Here is a 23,805-nt window from a genome sequence, read left to right on the forward strand (position 1 = left end):
ACACGTGTTTTCCTTAAACTAGCAATTTCACAACCTCCTGTGAAAAGCCTAAGTGAGAAAACTGGAGCCGCTAGACCGAGAAAGGCGTGCTCCTGTCTCTTTTTCGGGTCATGCATTTTGGTTTCCTATTATCCTCGTGTCTCACCGGACTGGCACACCTGAACCTTACTAGGTAAGACAGAAGGAGAATGGGAAACTGAAATACAAGGTCCTGGGGGGCCAGGAGTGTTATCACTTACAACATGCTCTCCTAGAGAGTAGCTGTCTTGGCAGGAATAAACTGGACACAGATCAGACAAGAACCACAAAGCGTCTCTGCCAGATTTCCTGTGAGAGAGACAGCTGGCCATGGTTCAGACCCAGGCATTAGGCTGTCAATCAGGATAAAGAAGCATCACGTGAAAGACACACTGTCAACACCTGCGAATACCTCCTCTGGAGCCCTAGCAGGGCCGAGCTTTATTGCCACTCTGCAGAGGCCTGAAGACCAAATCAGAGGAAGATCTCAACAGTTCAGTTGTTCCTCTGAAGAAAGGCCAGAGAACAAAGGTAATAACCATCAGAAACACACTTGTTGGTATGCTTTGTGTCCCCACCTAAATCTCATCTCAGATTGTAATCCCCACGTGTCAGGGAATGAACCTGGTGGAGGGAGGTGATTGGATCATGGGGGCGGTTTTCCCCATGCTGTTCTTGTGACAGGGAGGGAGTTCTCACGAGGTCTGATGGCTTACAAGTGCCAGTTTCCCCTTCTCCGTCTCTTTCTCTCCTGCTGCTGCTGTGTAAGAAGTGCCTCACTTCCCCTTTCCCCTTCACCTCCTGCCGTGAGTGTTAAGTTTCCTGAGGCCTTTCCAGCCACGCAGAATTGTGAGTCAATGAAACCTCTTTTCATTATAAATTATTCAGTCTCAGGTATTTATAGCTGTGTGTGAGTAGCTGCAAGCATTGGAACCCCTGTGTATTTGCTGTGACCCACTGATTCTCAAACCATGCTACAATAATAGCAGTGCTGTGAAGTACCCAGAATCCCCTTCAGAAGGTATAATTCACTCAGCTTGGAATGACGCCCGAGTATATTTATTTCAACATTTTCATTTGGTTACGTGCAGTTGGAGTTGCAAACCATTTATCCAGAAATAAAAGAATATCTATTGACTAAGAGAGTGTTTCTGGAAATGTGATCCCTGGAATAACAGCATCAGCATCACCTGGGACGTTATTAGAAATGCAAATTATTGGGTCCCACCCCAGATCTATTGAATTAGAAACTGGGCGTGGAGCCCTGCAATCTGGATTTAACAAGCCTGCTAGGTGATTCTAATGCCCAGATTTGAGAACTTTTTAACTATCACTAGGGAGTGTCCCTGAATTCTTCCACTTTTTGTGATGGAATAAAAATACCTTTGAGTCAGGAATTTCAGGTTCAAGCCTGAAATCTTCCTCACAATTAAAAGTGTGATCAAGGACAAATTATTTTGCTCTCTAATCTTCAATTACATCACTTGTAAATTAGGAAGTCAGATAATCCCAGTTTTAATGAAGTTGTTGCAAAGATAAAATAAGATGTCAGTTCCTCTCTTTTCCTCATTAAGAGGATTATGAAATCTGTGCTTTGACAGAAGTGATAAGCATATCTATGTGTTCACCCTGAATCCCAGCTAAGAATACTAAATAATCTGTCAATGTAATATTTTTTATCAGTGGCTTACATGTTTGTCCCAAAGTGTGGGACAAATATCACTTGTGATCTATGTGGCACTGGTGCTCAATAACATTAAATCACATGATAGAATGTTATTTTCCTTTCAAAAATTTCCAAAAATTGTTAAAATACATTTTTAAAAACATATTGTGTTGTTTTAAAATGCCTGAAACACATCTCTAAACTTCTAATATCTCCTTTAAAATAAAGCTTTTGACAAGCAAATATATTTTTCTAGACCTTTATACATTTGTTTACCTTCTTTTGAAGACAAGTAGCACTAGGTTTTCTTTTCTTTTTTTTTTTTTTTTTTTTGAGACGGAGTTTCGCTCTTGTTACCCAGGCTGGAGTGCAATGGCGCGATCTCGGCTCACCGCAACCTCCGCCTCCTGGGTTCAGGCAATTCTCCTGCCTCAGCCTCCTGAGTAGCTGGGATTACAGGCACGCGCCACCGTGCCCAGCTAATTTTTTTTTTTTTTTGTATTAGTAGAGACGGGGTTTCACCATGTCGACCAGGATGGTCTCGATCTCTTGACCTCGTGATCCACCCGCCTCGGCCTCCCAAAGTGCTGGGATTACAGGCTTGAGCCACCGCGCCCGGCCAGCACTAGGTTTTCATATACGATAATAAAAATGTTTTTAAAGTAACTAAGTTTAAAAACTAGTTTACTGAAATAGCTACTTAAAACACACTATGAAGTTGTGACCAGTATTAAAGTCACTATTTTCCATACTTCAAGGTGTGCAGCAGAAATCCCAGCCTTAAATAATTTATAATGAGGGAGAGAGGAGGACTGGTATATGGAAACTCTGAATACGGAGATCAGAGTCAACATTCTTATGGCGTAAAGTGTGAATAATTTATACGATGCCGAAATACAAGGGTTAAGGTATGAACAATTTAGCAGAGGTTCTTGTGAAACAGATCTTGAGGGTTTAGATGACATTGCACAAGAATGTTTAATAACTCTTTAAAACTGGTTTTTGTACCTTAAACACATTGATAGAACTCTAGTATGCAGAACAAGGAGACCATGATTGTGCCAGCTTGTCCCCACTCAGGGCATTTTATAAAACTCTGAAAATCTCAGTTTGAGTTGAATATTAACAAAATAAAGCCCATTCAGATGGAGGAAGGGGCTACTATGATGAAGGTTTTGAAGTGTAGATTACGAGAGCTAAGGCTGAAGGGTTTAAGAATATTTATTCAGACAAAGAGATACCCGAGTACTAAATATCATCTTTGTACTTCTAAGCATGTATCATGGGATAAAGGAACCAGAGAGACCAATGAGTTGCTAACAGACACCGCTGTCCAGCACTAGAATCAGCAGCCATGTTGAACAGGGCAAGCTCCATAACCAGAAGTGATCCACCAGGGAAAGCAGCAGGTATTGAGCGTGTAGGCACCAATGTGGATGATGGTTGGGATGTTCAGGTAAAGGCCTGGTTCAAGTGTACATGTGTGAGTTGGGGTGGGGGAGTGTAGAAAGGGAATTCATATGTGGAAACTCCTGTTGTGTTACTGACTCTTCCTAGCACTTTGAGTCATCCTCTTGCCCATGAAGGGGCTGAGGCTCTGAGAAGTTTTGCAGCCTTCTGTAGTTCTCATAGCTAATACTCCATTTACTTATTTATTTATGAGATGGAGTCTCGCTCTTGCACCCAGGGTGGAATGTGGTAGCACAATCTCCGCTAACCACAGCCTCTGCCTCCCAGGTTCAAACGATTCTCCTGCCTCAGTCTCCCAAGTAGCTGGGATTACAGCCACCTGCCATCACACCTGGCTAATTTTTCTATTTTTATTAGAGATAGGGTTTCGCCATGTTGACCAGGCTGCTCTTGAACTCCTCATTTCAGGTGATCCACCTGCCTCGGGCTCCCAAAGTGCCAGAATTACAGGTGCGAGCCACCGTGCCTTGCTAATACTCCACTTAAACTTGAGTCTGTCGATCTTCACAACCATTGCTGCGCTTTATTCTGAACTCTGTGCCCTGCTAGCTCTGAATTGTTATTGCTTCCTCGTGGGTTGTACCCCAGACAGGAGCCATGAAAGTCTGTTTCATGAATGGGTGCTTTTTACAGTCTCTGGCTGAGGTCACCAGCAGCCAGTGTGGGAGAGAGAGCTTGAAGTTCTTGCTGCCAAACCCAATGCCGGCTCAAGCCCCTGCCCCAGGATACCCGATGGAGAACATCTGTACCGAAATGCTGTCAATCGGGGTGAATGTTGCACTGTACCACTTGCATCCCACTTTGGGAACAGAGGGCTTATTTCTGCAGCTGCTGCTGCTGGAAAGCTGTCCTCAGTGTCAGTCCCCTTCAGAAACCCCCTCAGCAAAAAAGTCAACTCCATTAAAGTTCTGCCTCCTCCTGGGGCAGACCATATGCAATAACCAATTGGCGTGGAAGTGTGAAAAAGCCCATGGGTCATGAAGACCTGACCCTCTCGGCTGAACACGTGGCAGCTTGGAAGGGCCAACCCATGTTTAGAACTCCCTATGAAGGTGGTTGTTGCTCTCATTGAGATTTGTCCCGCTGCTCAATACTGCTTCCTTTCTTTCCCTTTCTTTCTCTTCCATAGGAGTTGGTCCCAAGAGCAGTTCCTAATCAACATTCGGAATGCTGATCTCTACCTATTTCAGAGTCAGCTTCAGCAGTCAGCTGCAAAATCTCAGCTCAGCATCTTCCCATGTGGTTTGTCTTCTGTTTCAATTGTACAAATAAGTAAGAGGTCTGGTTACTGCACTCATTCATTTATTCTTTCATTCAACAAGTACTTAACTACCAGCCACATGCCAGCGAGTGCACTAGGGCACTACTAGAACTACTGTAATGAAAGAGGATTCTATTCTAGCCCTCAAGGAGCTAACAGGGAAGAAAGACAATCAGCAAATAATTACATAGAGAATGATGTGATGACTTTATGAAAAGTGTTTTGAAGAACTGCGGAGCACGACCAGTGAGGTGACAGGAGTCTTCTAGTTCGGAGAAATCATAAGATCCTCCGAACATGGTGACATTTAATCTGAGACCTAAAGACTAAGGGAGGAGAGTGTATGACGGGAGGTGGGGTGATTCTAAACAGAAGAAACGGCATTAGGCAGAAAGGATATTTGTGTATTTGAGAAAAAGAAGAGCCTGATTGGCAACCACATGGTGAAAAAAAAACTGAAAATGAGGCTTGCACAGATACTATAGGGGCTTGTCAATTTTTTGGTACAGTTATATGCATTAAATAGTTTTATGATGTGACTTAGACTGATGTTGTTTCACATTATTTAATTCTACCAAGAACTGTGTGCATTATTTGCCATCCCCGCCCCCCCACACCGCCCCCAGCCTTTTTTTTTGAGATTGAGTTTTGCTCTTACTGCCCAGGCTGGAGTGCAGTGCTGCCATCTCAGCTCACTGCAACCTCCGCCTCCCGTTTTCTTCTGTGTGTGGTGGCAGGTGCCTGAACTCCCAGCTACTTGGGAGGCTGAGGCAGGAGAATCGCTTGATTAGCCGGACATGGTGGTATGTGCCTGTAATCCCAGCTACTTGGGAGGCTGAGGCAGGAGAATCGCTTGAACCTGGGAAAAGGTTTTCATATATGATAATAAAAAATTAGCCACCACACCTGGCTAATTTTTGTATTTTTATTAGATAAGGGGTTTCATCATGTTGGCCAGGCTGGTCTCTAACTCCTGACCTCAGGTGATCTGCCCCCGCCACCCCTGCTTGGCCTCCCAAAGTGCTGGGATTACAGGTATGAACCACTGCGCCCGGCCTTTTCCCCCATTTTTTAATAGATGGGTACGGAAACATAATTTCTGAGAGATTGTGTGTTTTATTCAAGGTCAAAAAGCAGCTCAAAGAAGCCAAATGAGGCTCAACTGGATCCAAAATCTATGTACCTTGTACTATATCATGTGAGAGTCCTCTGACTGTCTTTAGGGGATGACATTTTCCTTTTGAGTCAATGGAAGCTCTAGCTTTACAGAGTAATGACCTTTATCTTACACCCTATTTTCATTCCCTTAGAGCCTAAGGGCCCTTGAATGGTTGGTTTCTACCCAAATGAAGCTGAAAAACAATCACTAAAATGTACTAATGACCTCCATGCTATAACACTATTCAGGAGCTAGACCATGGCCAGAGTTCTCTAACAAATCCCACATCATCCATTTCCAATTCGTAAATTGATGGCTTTTGAAATTCCAAAGCCCCGACTGGTCGCAGTGGCTCATGCCTGTAATCCCAGTGGCTTATGCCTGTAATCTCAGCACTTTGGGAGACTGAGGCGGGTGGATCATGAGGTCAGGAGATTGAGACCGTCCTGGCTAACATCGTGAAATCTCATCTTTATTAAAAATACAAAAAAATTAGCTGGGCATGGTGGCATGTGCCTGTAGTCCCAGCTACTTGGGAGGCTGAGGCAGGAGAATCGCTTGAACCCAAGAAGCAGAGGTTGCAGTGAGCTGAGATCACACCACTGCACTCCAGCCAGGGTAACAGAGTGAGACTCCATCTAAAAAAAAAAAAAAAATCCAAATGTCCTTTTCCATAAAAGGATTCACAAATTACTGGCTTCCCATCACGCTTCATGGTCCTTTGTTCATTTTGCTGAAGTAGGGTTGCCATTAGAATGGCTCACTAAAGCCCTTTCATTCCAGACATTGCCTGGGTGTCCTGATGTGAAAAAAATTGTTTTTTTATTGTGGTTCTTTCAGTTTGCATTGCAAAGACAAGTATTTTTGAAAATTTGAAATAGAACTTGTGATGCTGTATCAAATTCCTAGTGATTATCTACTCATATCTGCCAGCTGTGATCTCATGTCCATCTTTGCCTTTTCCTGAGTGCCACTATCCTAGCTCAGATTGGCATTGCCACTTGCACGGCTACTGGGAGAACTTCATTTCCCACCTGCCTCTAGTCTTGTTCATTTCCATTTATCAATCACATTGTAGTCAGAACTAATTCACTCGTAGCTCTTTACTACTCTGATTTCCTATGCACTACAGGGTCAAATCCAAAAACCTTATTCCAGAACTCAAGGCCCTCTCTAATGGTCTTACATGAACCTGCCTTTGCAACCATACATCCACTATTACCTCCTACCTCTCTGGACCCCTGCCTATCCACCTTCAACTCATGCAAGGCAAGATTTCTTTTCGAGTATGACTTTTCTCCCTGCATGGTGTTTACTCTGATTGTATTTTATCTTCAAACACCAGAATTTATTCATTTTTAAGTGCCCGTTCATCATGTAGCCTTCCTTGTTTTTTCTTAGAGCAGCCTCTATTTCCTCTGTGTTTCATTATCAAACTACTTGTACCATTGCTAGATGAAGTATGATCATTGATGTTACACAGCTTTATATGCTTGCTGAGAGCTTACAATCTAACTAGGGGATGCGGTTGTACCTTATTGATTTTCATATTATCTCATAGAATAATATGACAAGTTACAGAGTAATTGCTGTTAGAGGAGAACACCTTTGGAGCCTCTAATCAACTCGCCATGACTTTTAAAAAATCATCTCCTCCGTCAACAGCACGACATGATGCTATCATTTCCAGTAGTCATGTCATCAAAAGTGATCTTGCTCAGCTCACTTGCAGGCATCCAAAGATTTCAGAATTTAAAAATAAAATGTAATCACTCATGCTTAGTGGCAGGCCCTCTGCTTAATGTTATTACATAAAATCATTCAAGCATGGTCTTTTCCCATTATGTCATTATAAGTCTTATAGACATTAAAAGAAGAATAAAGGGATGTATGTGTAACAAACAACTTTGGAGAGCAAATTAAAATATTTAGATGAAAGGGATAAATTTCTTGAAATATACAAATCCTCTAAACGGATGCAGGAGGAAATAGAAAATCTGAATAGCTCTATTCAGTTATTTGGAAAAAATTAAAATTAGGTCCATGTTTCACCATCCACCACAAGAACAAATGAATAAAGGATCTAATGTAAAAACACAAAGGCATACAAGTGCTAGAAGGAATTACAGGTGAATTTCTCTTTACTCTGATGTAGGAAAAGGCCTTCTGGCTTTGACTCAAAGCCCAGAGGTGATAACTTTGAGTTCATAAAAAAATCTGCATGAAAAGAAATACCATAAATGTTCAAAAAAAAGTCACCTATATTATGGATAAAGATTTAATATCTGTAATATATAAAGAACTGTTGAAAGAATAAATTTCAAAAATAAGTATTCTTTAAAAGATTGCTTATGCAGAATTATAAATATGTAAGAATAACAGTGAAATGACAAAAAGAAAATAAACGAGAAATTTTATAGTAGTAATGAAGTAATGACAATTGCTACTTTTTTCCTTTTTTCTACTTCTCTGTGTTTTTGAAATACCCTAAGTACATATTTCTTTTATAAGCAAGTAGATGTTACAATAAAAAATGTTAAAAGATACAGAGATACTACTACAGGCTCACTAAAGTGTAAAAATCTTAAAACACATTGAGGGGAGGATGTAAAATAACCAGGCCGGGCGCGGTGGCTCAACCCTGTAATCCCAGCACTTTGGGAGGCCAAGGCGGGTGGATCACGAGGTCAAGAGATCGAGACCATCCTGGTCCACATGGTGAAACCCCCGTGTCTACTAATACAAAAAAAAATTAGCTGGGCATAGTGGCGCGTGCCTGTAATCCCAGCTACTCAGGAGGCTGAGGCAGGAGAATTGCCTGAACCCAGGAGGCGGAGGTTGCAGTGATCCGAGATCGCACCATTGCACTCCAGCCTGGGTAACGAGCGAAACTCCGTCTCAAAAAAGAAAGGAAAAAACCCAGAACACTCAAACATTGCCGGTAGAAGGACAAAGTGGTGCAAACACTTTGAAAAACTGGTAGTTTCTTCTAAATTTAAACACACACTTACTGTATAATTCAGAAATTCCCCTCCCTGTATTTACCCAAGAGAAATGAAAATACATTGTTTCATAAAAAAGTTTATGTAAATGTTCATAGAACTTTTTATTCATAGCTGCCCCAAACCAGAAACAACCATGACAGAGTTTGAAATTAACGTGCACCACTTTCAGGCCGTTATAACCACAAAGATAATAGGAAAAGACAGCAGGTAAATACTTTGATATACTTAATTTCTGTGGGAAAAAAAAACAAAACAAGATGTTTTTCTGATGTCTGTGTATTGGAGACAAGCAAGTAATGGTTGCTCTCATTATGGCCTCAGACGAGAAACAAAGCAAATCAGAAATGAAGTCATTCAAATCCTTCTATATTTTTGCCCAAACCTTAAGCCACAGAGTAAATACGATTCTCGGGTATGGATGAAAATAGGGCTACTCTGTCAAAGGTAGAGTGGAAAAAAGAGATGCTTCCTCCCAGCTGAGAAAGCTCTTCCTCTGGGTGGGGAAGGCAGTGAGGGAGGAGAGAAGCCAGGTGGTCTGTGACCGTAGATTTGGAGGAGGAGTCCCAGGTTTATGCAGTGTTTTCAAAGTAGTCGCAGGACTGAACGAGACCTGCCCAGTGATACGAACAAGGGATTGGCAAAGAGGTCTCCCGCTCCGCCCCCACGCCCCCCGATCCTGAGCACACCATGAAAGTGGCCAAGGACCTCTTGAAAGGTCCGGAATTCACAGATGTCTCAAAGATCACCTGACAGAATAGATGGCCAGGAACCAAATGACCCTCAGTGAACCCCCACACTGTAACTCCTAACATCACCCTTAGAGGTGATGTCAGAGGCGTTTGAACCAGAGCGACTCCATCTTGAATAGGGGCTGGGTAAAATAAGGCTGAGACCTGCTGGGCTGTATTCCCTGGAATTAGATATTTTAAGTCACAGCATGAGCTATGAGGTCAAAGATCACAAACACCTGGCTGATAAAACAGCTTGCAGTAAAGAGGTGGGTTTTCCCACCAAAACCAAGATGACCGGGGCCGGGCGCGGTGGCTCACGCCTGTAATCTCGGCACTTTGGGAGGCTGAGGCGGGTGGATCACGAGGTCAAGAGATCAAGACCATCCTGGTCAACATGGTGAAACCCCGTCTCTACTAAAAATACAAAAAATTAGCTGGGCATGGTGGCGCGTGCCTGTAATCCCAGCTACTCAGGAGGCTGCGGCAGGAGAATTGCCTGAACCCAGGAGGCGGAGGTTGCGGTGAGCCGAGATCGCGCCATTGCACTCCAGCCTGGGTAACAAGAGCGAAACTGCTCGTCGTATGCTAATTATAATGCATTGCCATACTAAAACACACTCCCTCCAATGCCATGACAGTTTACACATGTCATGGAGTAATGTCAGGGAGTTAGCCTATATGGACTAAAACGGGGAGGATCTCTCAGTTCTGGGCATGGCCTACACGTTTCCTGCAAAACTCATTAATAATCCACCCCTTGTTTAGCGTGCAATCAAGAAGCAACACTAAGTATAAGCAGCTGAGCGGCCCAAGCGCTGCTCTGTCTATGGACTAGCCATTATTCCTTTACTTTCCTAATAAACTCGCTTTCACTTTATGGATTCACCTCTAATTCTTTCCCGCGCGAGATCCAAGAACCCTCTCTTGGGGTGTGGATCAGGATTCCTTTCTGGTAACACTTGGAGCATATAATTACCACCCACCTGTCAAGATGTGGGCCCCCCAAAATAAGTTCGTTGTAGAAATAAAAGGTAATACGGTTAGAATTTGTGTTCCCACCCAAATCTGCAATGTCGAATTGGAGGAGGGGTCTGGTGGGAGGTGATTGGATCTGGGGCTGAGCGTCCCCCTTGCGTCTCTCCTGATAGGGAGTTCTCAGGCGATCTAATCCTTTAAGCGTGTGTGGCACCTCCCACTTCTCACTATCCCTCCCCTTCCGCCCTGGTAAGGTTTCTCAGTAAGACGACGCTTGCTTCTCCTGCGCCTTCTGCCATTTTAAGTTTCCTGGAGCCTGCCAGCCGTGCTTCCAGTTAAGCCTGCGGAACTGTGAGTCAATTAAACCTCTTTTCTACATAGGTTTCCTAGTCTCAAGTAGTTCCTTATAATAGTGGGCTAACGGACTAATACAAATGGTGTAGCTTTTTTTCACACTTGTGTGGACTAAGATTCATATTGTCTACGTATACACGGCGGGTGTCTTCGTTTTAACCTTGAAGGACGTTTGAGGAATGATGTGCACTTGATTTGGGAAGTCAGGACGAGGAGACAGGCTTTTTCTTCGTTTCGTGCCATTCCCTTTAAATTAATACATGTTAAGACTTAAAATAATTTTTTAAAAAGCCAAAAGGGGAGAGGATTATGAATTGCTTTTTGTTTTAGTGTTTATGTGATTAATTTGTTCTGTACTCACAAAGCCAAGTGAAGAGGTTCTAATATAGATGTTTGGGTGTGTGGCTTTAAGGTTCTAATAGATGTTTGGGTGTGTGGCTTTAAGGTTCTAATAGATGTTTGGGTGTGTGGCTTTAAGGTTCTAATACATGTTTGGGTGTGTGGCTTTAAGGTTCTAATACATGTTTGGGTGTGTGGCTTCTATTTTGTAAGGTTTCTGTGAGGTTAAACAGTAAATACGACAGTATATGTTACTTTAGAATACATATGTTTTTCCATGCACGAATAACATTGAAAAATTACTTGTTGGTAAAGTTGCTTAATTCCTGCCACTGACAACGTCTTCACATAATTTGCTTCAGAATCATGCAGGCCTCATGCAGGGACTTCAAAGACCAGAAAGAAAACGAAGCAGCACAGGGCGGTTTGTGAAGGGCAGCAGAGTGGGCTCCGTGGCTCACACGTATAATCCCAGCACTTTTGGAGGTTGATACCGGAGAATCACTTAGGGCTGGGAGTTTGAGACCAGCCTGGGCAACATAGTGAGACCGCCACCCCAGCCCCCACATCTCTACAAAATACATTTTTTAAATTAGCTGGGCGTGGTGGTGCACACTTGTGTTCTCAGCTACTCAAGAGGCTGAGGCCGGAGGATCCCTTGAGCCCAGGGAGGTCCAGGCTGCAGTGAGCCGTGATTGTGCCACTGCACTCCAGCTTGGGTGACAGAGCAAGACCCTGTCTCAAAAAAACAAACAAAATCGCAAAATAACAGCAAAAAAACCACCCCCGCCCCAAACACATAAAGTGCAGTGGCAAAGATTTGTATAAGGGAAGGCAGGCCCAGAGGATGTTTTAAAGTCATCGGGGTCTGCTGACAGCCAGCTTATCTTTCCTGTGTATTTTCATCCCTTCCAAAAGTGGACCCTGGGAATGCAGGTGAAAGAGGCCCAGTCCTTGTGGTTTCCAGACTAGAACGCTGAACGTTCTGGAAATTTGCTGAATGCGCCTCTCACCAGGAGATGGCAGCGTCGGCCCAAAGATGCTCCAAGCGGCCCCGACCGCCTCGCCACGCCATGCAATATGCTCAGGGAACACCAGAGGGCACCAAGGCTTCGCGGCTGGGCGCTGAGCCGGGCTGGCTCCGAGACTTTCTTTGCAGAGTGCCCTGTTGCTATCCACGTAGGTGTGACTACTCTGCATAGACACACACTGCCCCACACAAGACTTCCAAGCTGAGACAAGGCCACTGAGCCACCCATCCCAAGGCTCAGAGGGAGCTGCCATCTTTTTAGCACCTCTTTTATACTTAAGCCACCACGGGAAGAAGCAAATAACTGGGAGGAGTTGGATGCATGATTCAGTATACTCAGCACTGTGGCTACGGATGCGCACACTAAAAGATCATCTCTAACTACATGAGAGATGTGTAGGTTAACATCATGAGACAGTAACTTTATCCTTTATCCCTCCGCCTTAATACTCTGAGGTAACTGATTTACCTACCAGATGGTAGAAAAGAGATGCAATCCCAAATTTGGCTAATTCTAAATCCTCCCTTCATGTTAAAGACCTGGCTTCCCCTGCAACGCTGGAACAAGAGAAAATTCATTCAAAATGAAATTCAGTGTCACTTGTAATTTTTTTTTTTTTTCTAGACAGAGTCTTGCTCTGTTGCCCAGGCTGGAGTGCAGTGGCACGATTTTTGGCTCACTGCAGCCTCCACCTCCTGCATTCCAGCGATCCTCCTGCCTCAACCCCCAAGTAGCTGGGACCACAGGCACACACGAGCATGCCCAGCTAATTTTTGGTGTTTTTTTTTTTTTGTAGAGACAGGGTCTCACCATGTTACCCAAGCTGGTCGCAAACTCCTGGGCTCAAGTGGTTGCCTGACTCACCCTCCCGAAGTGCTGGAATTACAGGTGTGAACCACCGTGCTTGGTCTTGTTTCCACCCCCCTCTGCCCCAAACAGATCAGCATTGAACTGAATAATTTTTACCAACTGCTAAATAGAAGTGTGTCTACCAAAAGCAAATTCTGGTTAAGTGAAATGTAATGTGGTATTCTGGCCTAGTGTAGATTCTCAGGAGCATTGCATAATACGGTCTTTTGTAATCACGATAACACCTAGAAAGCCCAATTACCATATATGTTCTAAAACAAGGCTAAGGCCTCACAGCTGTAATCCCAGCACTTTAGGAGGCTGAGGCAAGTGGATGGCTTCAGGCCAGGAGTTTGAGACCAGCCTGGGCAACATATGGAGACCCTGTCTCTGCAAAACTTAAAAAATTGTCTGGCATGGGGATACATGCCTGTAGTCCCAGTTATTTGGGAAGTGGAGGCTGAAGCTAGAGGATTGCTTGGGCTCAGGAGGTTGAGGCTGTAGTGAGACCAGACTGTCACTGCACTCCAGTCTGGGCAACAGAGTGATAAAATAGAACAAGAGAAAATGAAAAATGCTGTGCTTGTTCCCTAAAATGTTAATAAGTAAAACAGAGTGCATATTCTCAGGTCGAGCTGAGATGTGAATGAGTGCTGACCCAGGGTTCTTTTTCACGCGGGCTAGTACTACCTGCAAGGCCTTTATAATCAGCAAAGTGAGGTTATCTGGTAAATCAACATGAACTTAAAGTGACATTGACAAAAGAAAAAAGTTCTAAGCCATGAATGTAACAATTTTTCTCTACTCTGCCTTGGTCAGACCACTCTTGGTGGTGCTTTTTGTTGCTACACTTTGAAGGCGTTTTGAGCAAGTGAAAAATCGTCAGGAGAAATGAGTCTAGATGGTCAAGTACTATGCCAGGCTTGAAGTTCCCAGGGCCCTCAGCTGGTTTTCATAGCGTAGGCTGAAGAAGAGGTGACTTAAGGAGAACGTTGCACCTGTATTCAAATACACAAACTGGGGAGGTTTGAAGGGCTCTTAGCCATCAGGTGAAGACAGAGGAACAGAAGATAGACACAGAGGCAGAGTGTATATCATTTAAGGAGAAACATTGTGACACAGCATGATCTTATAGTGACAGAGGTAGCCTAGTGAAGGGATCCATAAACACGTGAAGGACTGATGAGATATTAACAAATAAGCAGAAAATTATTTCCACGGATGGCCCGTGCTAGATGCTTGGAGTATGATGGTGAGCGAGGCAGTCTCTGTCCTTACTGAGACTTCGGTCTGGTGGGAAAACAGGCATTACAAGCATGGGTGCGTGAAATGTTAACAGGGGACGTCAGAGAAGAATTCCCAGGGGAAATTGTCTAATCTGTGAACTGAATAGTCAGTTAATAGGAGTGAGTTAAAGAGAGTGGGAGAAAGAGGATTTTCCTATGGGAGTAATGTGCCTTCCTAAACACAAAGGTATCTGTGATTTCCTATACACATGTGACCTTTCCAAAACACCAAGAAAAATGTCCTAACAAACTATCCCGAAGTGTTGTGATTGAACACCACAACCATGTATTTGCTGATGATTCTGAAGCTTGGGCTGGGCTCAGCTGGGTGGTTCCTGTGTTGGTTCTCCTGGGGCCCCCTCATAGGGCTGCCATAATACGTTAGACCTACTAGGGTAGATGGTTCAGATGGCCTCACGTTTCTGGCAATGGCTGCTGGCATTCTCTGGGTCACCTTCATTCTTCTCCACCTGGCCTCTTATCCACCAGTAGACAGTTTCTTTATCTCATTGTCTCAGGGGAGCATTTCAAAAGGGCAAAGGAGGGTGTTTCGAGGCATTTGGGGGCCTGGGTCATAGAACGCGCATAGAAGCATGCAGATCACTTGAGCTCAGGAGTTCAAGAACAGCCTGGCCAACAGGGCAAAACCCCGTCTCTACTAAGAAATACAAGAATTAGCCATGCGTGGTGGCGCTTATCTGTAAACTCAGCTAGTCAGAGGGCTGAGGCAGGAGAATTGCTTGAACCTGGGAGGAGGACGTTGTAGTGAGCCGAGATCACACTACTTCACTCCAGCCTGGGTGACAGCAAGACTCAGTCTCAAAAGATAAAAAAAAAATTAAAATAAAAAAATAAAATTGCAAGCTCTTTTAAGCAAATCCGTCTGTCATTTTTGAGGTGAACCGGCAACCCCTCTCCTTTGTGTTCAGAACGTCTTTTGGAAATCAAGTAGAAGCATGTTCTGAAGCCACACCAAGCATAAGAAGTGTCTTCCGCTTCCTAAGGGTACGTCTTTGTTCCTTTAACCCAAGGAAGCGACTGTAGACATACAAATCAAGCATCCAGCAATTCTTAATAGTTATGAGACGACGGAATTTGTGTTATTCAGTCAACCTTAATGCTGGCTAAAACTATTCCTTTGTTTTGCTTTGGGGAGAACTGGAGTCTCTTTGAGGTGGCAGGAATAAAGATCTGTTGATTCAACGCATTTTGTGTTAGATCATCTAGACTCTGTAAAATGACATGCCCCTGAGCGTCAGGTTGCCTGTGTTTTGCTAAGATAGAAAGGATCCCCTCAGGGACAGACAGGCCTGGGGCTAATTATTGCTGCAGGGTGAATTCACTGCTGAATCTTTTCACTAACAAAGACAAATTACCTCATACATTTTACAAGGCCCTAAAAAATTAGGTGAGTGACTCTAACCTCCAGCCAACACATGAACTCAGAGTCAGCAGACGGCATCCAGCCAGAGAGACTCCTCATTTTGGTTTGCATAAAGATGAGACTGGGTAACCACAATGGGGCATACCGTTTATGAGATCTCTCACATATCATGGTTTTCTTTGATCCTCACTGCAGTCAGTGAGAAGGAGGCATTATTATTACCTTCATCTGCAAACAAGGAAACGGTGGCTTGGAAACCTCAGAATCAGATTCAGCAGAGCTTGGGTTTTGCGGGCTACCAGCTCAGAGCGGGGATTCCACCTCCACCACCCATTTGTGGTGTGACGTTCAGCAGGTTATTAAACCTCAGATCGCTTTGAGAATCAGTCTTCTTACCTTATGATGGGGATGATGATACCTACTTCATAGGCTTGGGACAACAAAGGAGAATTCATTCACACCTGCACACGCCAACAATACCTGGCGCCTCAGCACTGTTATCAGTGGTGGGTAAGCAGTGGGGCCTGAGGTTGGATTGCTTATGTTCAAAGTCTGGCTCTGGTGTCTGCCACAGGTCAGACATTTAAACCTTGTGCCCCATTGCCTGATTTAGAAACTGTGGACAATAGCTGGGCATGGTGGCTAATGCCTGTAATCCCAGCACTTTGGGAGGTTGAGGCAGGTGGATCACTTGAGCTCACGAGTTCAAGACCAGCTTAGTCAATGTGGTGAAACCCCGTCTCTACTGAAAATGCAAAAATTATCTGGACTTGGTGGCATATGCCTGTAATCCCGGTTACTCAGGTGGCTGAGGCAGGAGAATTACTTAAACCCGGGAGGCAGAGTTTGCAGTGAGCTGAGATTGTGCCACTGCACTCTAGCCTGGGTGACAGAGTGAGATTTAGTCTCAAAAATAAATAGATAAATAGATAGACAAAGTGAACAATAACAACAGCTGCCCTAGTGGTTTAATGTGAAACTTGAAACTGATAATGGTAGAGAAAGTCAACAGTAAGCATTTAAATGAAGGTGATGACTCTCTTATCCCTGAGTGATTTATCCAAGGTCACAGAGCATGTAAAGCCCAGAGCCAGGCTCCATTCCCAGGTCTTCTGCATTTATATTCTGAGGATTTTTTGTGGTGAGACTGGAACACAGGCTGGGCATGGTGGTTCATTCCTGCAATTCCAGCACTTTGGGAGGCTAAGGTGGGTAGATTGCTTGAGCTCAGGAGTTTGAGATCAGCCTGGGCAACGTGGCAAAACCCCGATCTCTATAAAAAATACAAAAATTAGCTGAATGTGGTGGCAGGCACCTGTAGTTCCAGCTCCTTGAGAGGCTGAGGTGGGAGAACTGCTTGAGCCCAGGAGGTCAAGGCTGCAGTGAGCTATGATTGTGCCACTGCACTCCAGTGTGGGCAACAAAGTAAGACCCTGTCTCAAAAAAGAAAAAAGAAAAAAAAAAGTAGAGACTAGAGCAAAGACTTAAGGGCAGGGATGGTAAACAATCTGAAGTTCCAAGACATGAGATTTCTGTGATGGCAGAAGAGACTTGGGCAACTTTGAAGAAACCGTGGAAGTGTGGGAGGGCTGGGCTAATGCCTTCCATGTGGCCAGGATGCGACCTCTCGGGCTTTAATCAGAGAGACTCAGAATGAGGGTATGTTGCAAGACCTACATAGCTTTTCCAGTCTGTGCACAAACCGTGTTGCTCATGGACTGAATTAGGAAGCTATTGTGTCTGGGTGTGAATGGCAGGGTCTGTCCCCAGCTCTAGTTTGATAGAGTGATCTCTGCCATAGTCACAAGGAACTCATATTATTCTTCTCCTTTCTTTATCTCTATAGCTTCCTCTTTTCAGGAATTATTGCAGCTAGTCATTTATAGCTGTAGTAAAAAGTGTCTTCTGTATCATTCACGCTTTCCTAGCACTACCACTTGACTAAGGTCAAATGGCTATTCGTGTGAAGATTTCATTTCCTTATCTGTAAAATGGGTTACTAAGTAATCTTTCTAAATAAAGTATCTATTTCCTTGGGATTTCAACTGAGTTCATAGAAGACAATGCAGATAAAGCACTTAGCAATTATTGACTCATCATTTCTTTACTACTTACTGAGAGCTCTGTTAGAGATACAGTATTAGGGATATGGCAGCAACAGTGGGATTTTGTTCTTTGGGTATAGTCTGGAGGTCTGGGTTCGAGTTCTGGTTCTGTTACTGATGAATTATGTGATCTGGGGTAAAGACACTTTCTTTCAGACCTTTTTGGTTTTTTTTTTTCTTTTTTTCTTCAGCTTTTAAGTTTACAGGTACATGTGCAGGATGTGTGGGTTTGTTACATAGGTAAAAGCGTGCCATGGTGGTTTGCTCACAGATCATCCCCTCACCTAGATATGAAGCCCGGCATCCATTGGCTATTCTTCCTGATGCTCTCCCTCCATCTGCCCCTCTCCCCGGCGCCACAGACCCCAGTGTGTGTGTTCCCCTCCCTGTGTCCATATGTTCTCGTGGTTCAGCTTCCATTTATAAGTGAGAACATGCAGTGTTTGGTTTTCTGTTCCTGCAGTACTTTGCTGAGGACAACAGCTTCCAGCTCCATTCATGTTCCTGCGAAGGACATGATCTCATTCCTTTTTATGGCTGCATAGTATTCCATGGGATATATGTAATACATTTTCTTTATCCAGTCTATCATTGATGGGCATTTGGGTTGATTCCGTGTCTTTGCTATTGTGTATAGTGCTGCAGTGAACATACACGTGCACATTGTTTTGTGTTTTCATCCGATTTTGAAGAAGCCTTCAAATTCATCACATTTAAAGGCTATATTTCAAGAAACATTAGGCCCATGAGATTGTTGTCGAAAGGGAATTGGTTTCAGTGGACATGCAAGTCTGGGAAACTTTGTATCTTATATTCTTTTTTTTGTAGAAATCTTCAATACGTATTATCATAGTAAAGACCCTGAGAAGTCTTGCAGTAAAGACACTTGTTTAATTTGGATTAAACTAAAATTTCACTCTGTAATGGCAAATCACCATCCCCTGGAATATTCTTTGGGACATACTGAACTAGGTGATCTCCTAAGAGCCTTTTCTACTTTCCATCTTTTTTTCGCCCTACTCACATCACCTGCGTTCAGTGTTTCTTTCTGTCGTTTCAGCATCACATATAAGGGGTGATGCTCTCTTTGTTGATAGAGCCTACACCTGTCAATTCTAAGTCCCCTGATAGAAGCAACTGACAGATCTACATTTAAATAGAGCCACGTGGGTAAAATATGCACCCATCATTGCATGCACACAGAAGATGATCTGCAAAATCTAAAATGTGCTTTGCAATATTTTTATTGCTGCCAATGCCATTTTGTCCTTCTGTTCCTTGGGCAGCTTCCTCTTTGGGAATTGTATCCCATTTTTGTCACCCATATGGATAGAAAAACTTGGACGCAGAAGGCTTTTATTGCCTTCTGAATAGAGGAACGAAATAAGAGCGATGGTCTGGAAACCAGAAAGTTTGGAATCTAATTCTGCCTGCATTTCTCCATTTAGAAAGAAAGTGAAGCTAGATTGGTCTCTGTGCTGTCACGAAGCAAGAGATGTGGTTTCTTTCTAGGTAAATAGTATCTAATGATTGAGTACCTGCTTTTAACCCAGAAATAGTTCCACAAGTTCCACAGTTTGTCACTGTAGCCACCTTTTCTTTTTCTTTTTTTTTTTCTGGCAGAGTCTTGCTCTGTCACCCAGGCTGGAGTGCAGTGGTGCGATCTTGGCTCACTGCAACCTCTGCCTCCCGGTTTCAAGATCCTCTTGCCTCAGCCTCTCAAGTAGCTGGGAATTCAGGCATGTGCCACCACACCCAGCTAACTTTTATATTTTTAGTAGAGAAGGAGTTTCACCATGTTGACCAGGCTGGTCTCAAACTGCTGACCTCAGGTGATGTGCCTGCCTCAGGCCTACAAAAGTGCTGGGATTATAGGCACGAGCCACCATGTCCGGCCTGCAGCCTCTCATAGTCTCTGATCTTGTATGGTTGCATTAGCTTCCTTGTACCAGAGAACATCATCAGGGATTGGAAGCAGCCCAATCCTTCTGGCTCTTTTTTTTTTTTTTTTTTTTTAAGACAGTCTCCCTCTGTTGCCAGGCTGGAGTACAGTGGTGCGATCTCGGCTCACTTTAACCTCTGCCTCCCGGGTTAAAGCAATTGTCCTGTGTCAGCCTCCCGAGTAAATGGGACTACAGGTGTGCACAACCATGCCTGGCTAATCTTTGTATTTTTAGTAGAGATGGGGTTTCACCACGTTGGCCAGGATGGTCTCCATGAATTGACCATCTGGCTCTTTTAAAGGGGCGGCTCTTCACGACTCATGCCAACACCAATGTCACCCTCATTCTTTCAGAAAATACTCTCTTACTATTGAGGCAGCCTTGTGTTCACTAGATCAGTGGCATGAATTCTAGGGATTTGGGTGTTTTCTTTATATATATATATATGCACTATATAATATAAATTAGGGTTTACATCAATGCTATACACACTAGCATTGATGTAAACCCTAATTTATATTATGTGTAGGATTTTACTTAAATCCACAAGAGCAATGAGAATCAGACCTGGGCCTGCAAATAGGGCCAGACACAATGGCATAGATTAAGGCACAAGGATCAGCTTCCATTAGGAGGCTAAAGATTTGTTCTTACTTTTGTGGCTCTGTCAGGTCCTTAACATCACTGAAGTGTAACTAATTTGGGGAACTGAATGTTGTGAATGTGTATATTGCCTTCTGTCGCTCCAAAAGTGTGCTTTAAAGCAGCTCAAATCCCCTCAACTATTGAGCCCAGGGAATCTCTCCCCAGAAAAAAGCTTCAAGCATTGATTTTGAGGTTTTTTTTACTGCACTCATCCCCCTGTTCCCATGTGGGAGCAGCTAATTAGGACCCATTTGGGGCTTGTCTGAATCATGGCAGTAACCCCCTTGTTGGGGAAAATAGGTCCATACTCTTACAGGCAGAGGACCGTCAAACACCTGGGCTGGGTCTCTGGGTGGCTCAGTGACTTCACTACTCTATGAACTTGGGCCAAGTGTTTTGCCCCTCTGGGTCCCGCTCAGCTTCCTTCTGTGAAATGAAGCACATGGCCCCAGCCATGAACCCCTCTTAGGACTGCTCAGCTGGGAAACCTTTTCTCCCCTCCCCAATTTGCCCTGAAACATCTGTGGGCAGCCTTGGTTTTCTGTGTCCTGCTTTGTTCTCTGGTGTCCTTGAGGATTGGCAAAGAATGCTTCTGCTTCTGGTGACAACCTACTTATTTTGCTCCCTATGGTGGCAAATGCTCTTCTAGGAATGTTATAGTTGGTGAACGAAAGTGAAGAATAGATCTTTTTTTTTTTTTTGATATGGAATTACGCTCGTTACCCAGGCTGGAGTGCAATGGCGTGATCTTGGCTCACCGCAACCTCCGCCTCCTGGGTTCAGGCAATTCTCCTGCCTCAGCCTCCTGAGTAGCTGGGATTACAGGCACGCGCCACCATGCCCAGCTAATTTTTTGTATTTTTAGTAGAGACGGGGTTTCACCATGTTGACCAGGATGGTCTCAATCTCTTGACCTTGTGATCCACCCGCCTCGGCCTCCCAAAGTGCTGGGATTACAGGCGTGAGGATCTTATTTTAATATAAGTGGTTAAAAAACAAAAACCAGAAAAAAGATCCCAGTAGTGAACTGAGTGCAGGAAAGAAACCCAAAAAACTTAATGATGATCTACAGTGAGCTAGATGATCTACACTTGAGGCATTTTACCTCATTTACCTCTTCAATTTTGAATGATGTATATGGTAGCAATGCAATTTGAAAGAGGGAGAAATTGACTCTCGGGGAGTGTGAGTAACTTACTGTGCCAGTTGGATCTTTTGGGAAGCAGACACCCAGATAGAGCCAGGAGTGCAAGTGCTTTATTGTTTGGGTAAGTGATGCTTTTGAAAGATAAAGCAGGAAGGAACCAGAATCAAGCACAAAATCCATCAGACTGCAATGTGGATCTAAGGCACATAAAGAGAAAGAGGTGAGCATACAGGATTCGGCAGGGAGAGCCCCAGAACACGATGTACATCTCAGGAAGTGTTGGCCAATTCGACAGGGATCTCCAGAAGAAAAAATGCCCGTTAGAAGTGCCCAAAACTGGGCAGAAATAGTCTTGCTCCAGTATCCCCATCATGCTCAGGAGCTGAGATGGGTTCTGAAGGCCTTGTAGCTGGAGTTGTCAGCTCACTGTATTCCTTGCCACATTTAATCTAGATGTTCCTACAAAGCCATGATTTGAGGGTAGGCCAGTCTGACTTTAAAGCCCATTTTCTACTCCACTTCTGAAGCTTAAAGGGCCTCCTGTTACATATTCTGAAATAAAGTTTTAATGATCAAAGTTTTAATGACCAAGTTTAGCATAATACTAACCTAAATATGACACTAAAGCTTCAGGTCCTATGTAAAACAAGATACAAGGTGACCTTCTAGTTCACAGTCTTGCTTCCATGACTGTTTCTCTCTCATGAAATTGTCTTGGCAGACCTATAAAGGGTCCTATAATATACTGAATGATTAAAAGTTATTAAAACCCCAGATGATTGAACCCACTGATTAAGCAACTGTATTGACCTCCAAATCACTTAACAGGCTCTCATGGTTGCCAAGTGTTGTAACCCTAGGCTGGAGAGGCAAGGCATTAATACAAGCTGGATTGCTTCTTCTGCTTCCTCTACCAGGGCTTGTTCTAAGCCAAGTCTTGATTAGCCATGACCTCATCTTCATCATAGACATCCTGGGACTTCACCCTTTCAACCTCCTCAATTGATGGCCCCTGGAGGGCTCTCAGGGTGGAATGGCACAGGATCTAGCAAGGTATGAATTCTCTGGAGTATTCAGAAAACTACACATCAATACAGAACCTCTTCTCAAATCTTTTTAAAAGTTGCAAAAAAAAAAAAAAAAAGTCAGGTAGAAGGAGACTGAGATGAGTTTAGATGAATATAGTGGTCAAATTTTTGGTGTTTTTTGAGACAGAGTCTGGCTCTGTCACCCAGGATAGAGTGCAGTGGTACAATCTTGGCTCACTGCAACTTCTGCCTCCCAAGTTCAAGTGATTCCCATGCCTCAGCCACCTGAGTATCTGGGATTACAGGCACCTGCCACCATGCCTGGCTACTTTGTATTTTTAGTAGAGATGGGGTTTTACCATGTTGGCCAGACTGGTCTCGAACTACTGACCTCAGGTGACCCACCTCTGCCTCCCAACATGCTGGAATTACAGGCATGAGCCACCACACCTGGCCATATAGTACTCAATTTTATAAAGTCAGATTTAGAAAGGGTGGTAAAAATAGTCTCAGTCACTGTATTTCTCAGACCCCAGCCTAGAGCTAATGAGTATCTCTTGATATTGAGCTCAGAATAATTATATTATTACAGATATTTTCTCACTCATAAGTATGATTGTATCACTTAATTGCCAAAATCAACAATAGCTTTTTTTTATATAGTTCTCTGTGACTCATTCTGACTACAAAACCTTTCCAATATGATCTTCCTCTTTCCCTTTACACCCCACTCCTTTTCATTCCCCTTCTTATGTTAGAGCATGATTAGAAGCCACCTATATTAGCTATTTATTGCTGTGTAACAAATTAACCCACAACATAGTGGCTTATAACATTATGCATTTATTATTGCATGGAAATAACTGTGTGGTGCTGGCTTGGGATCTCTCATCAGGCTGCAAGAAAGATGGAAGGTAGGGTTGTAGTTATCTGAATGCTTGGCTGGGCTCTGGAATCTGTTTCTGGAAGGCTCTTCTACATAGCCTGTGTTTGTCAGGAAGCCTCAGTTCTTCTTCATGGAGGCTTCTTCCATCACAACATGGTAACTGGCTTCCTACAGAGTCTAAAGTCCAAGAGGGAGCAAGGCCAAAGCCCAGTGTTTCTTACCGATTAGCCTTGAAAATCACAATTATGTCAGCAATACTTTATAAGTTACATAGGTCAGCTTTTTTCAGTGTGAGAGGGAACTTACACAAAGGCACGAATACCAGGAGACAGATAACTGGGGGAGTTTTTGGAAGCTGGTTGTGATGTCTGTAACTTGGAACATGCTGCTCCTTGTGCCTTGATTGTTCTTGCCTCTTTTCTACAGAGAAATCTCCTGTCCATCATCTCAAATGCAACCAACTCTGTGGAGTCTTCTCTGAATCTATAAACGGAACTAATCATTTTCTTTTTGCTTTTCTATA

The 23,805-nt window shown here is 43.6% G+C and overlaps 1 long non-coding RNA gene across 1 annotated transcript in view; it reads left to right on the forward strand.

Annotated features, from left to right (window-relative positions):
* The first annotated feature begins 390 nt into the window (after positions 1–390).
* The window catches only part of LOC105706875 (uncharacterized), a 55,185-nt gene continuing 31,770 nt past the window's right edge, over positions 391–23,805 (forward strand). The window contains exon 1 of the long non-coding RNA XR_001104945.3: positions 391–549. This is a non-coding gene — a long non-coding RNA (uncharacterized LOC105706875). The remainder of the gene's footprint in view (positions 550–23,805) is intronic.

The sequence above is a fragment of the Aotus nancymaae genome, unplaced genomic scaffold (assembly GCF_030222135.1).
Source record: "Aotus nancymaae isolate 86718 unplaced genomic scaffold, 86718_ANA_hifiasm-v0.15.2.pri h1tg000030l, whole genome shotgun sequence".
Classification (NCBI taxonomy): domain Eukaryota; kingdom Metazoa; phylum Chordata; class Mammalia; order Primates; family Aotidae; genus Aotus; species Aotus nancymaae.